We start from the raw sequence: 675 nt of genomic DNA on the forward strand, positions 1-675 counted from the left end.
ATCATTTTAATTAATCATCATTTAATTAAAGTATTAATATATTTGCTCATGCTGGTCCATAATATTAAGTATTTTAAGTCCACTTTTCACTGATATGAGTAAGCTTTTCTTTAGATTTGTGAAGCAAATTGCTGTAATTTACATATAAAATAGATTGATAAAATGCAAGCCTTGTTTTTAAGTTCAGTATGATGATATCATGTTGCCCAGGATTTTATTTTATTTTAAAGTTTATTTAAGTTTTATCGCTTCTCGGCCTTTTGGCTAAGATCAAGTGTAAAGTTTATTTAAGTTTATTTATTTGTTTTGAGAGAGAGAGAGAGAGAACACTCATGGAGATGGGGCAGAGAGAGAGAGGGAGAGAGAATCCCAAGCAGGGTCCATGCTGTCAGAGCAGAGCCCGATGTGGGGTTCAAACTCACAAACTGTGAGATCATGACCTGAGCCGAAACCAAGAGTGGGATGCTTCACTGACAGAATTTTTTGGAATTTTATGTGAACACAAGGTTTCCTTTCTGCGGCATAAATGGTCTGTGAACCAGACTGACACCATCTTGGAAAAATCCATCCCTCGTGAGTGCTCCGTGAGCCGAAGCCTTGTGGAGCACAGCTCTCCCTCCCGCATTCCGTCCGTGTAACCACACCCTTGCGTGCACTCCCTGGGCACAGCACCCC

General features: G+C 40.1%; 1 pseudogene; it reads left to right on the top strand.

Moving 5' to 3' along the window:
* The first annotated feature begins 244 nt into the window (after positions 1-244).
* LOC120240959 lies at positions 245-332 on the top strand (annotated as a pseudogene).
* Positions 333-675: the final 343 nt, after the last annotated feature.

The sequence above is a fragment of the Hyaena hyaena genome, unplaced genomic scaffold (assembly GCF_003009895.1).
Source record: "Hyaena hyaena isolate Hyena2069 unplaced genomic scaffold, ASM300989v1 scaffold_267, whole genome shotgun sequence".
Lineage (NCBI taxonomy): Eukaryota > Metazoa > Chordata > Mammalia > Carnivora > Hyaenidae > Hyaena > Hyaena hyaena.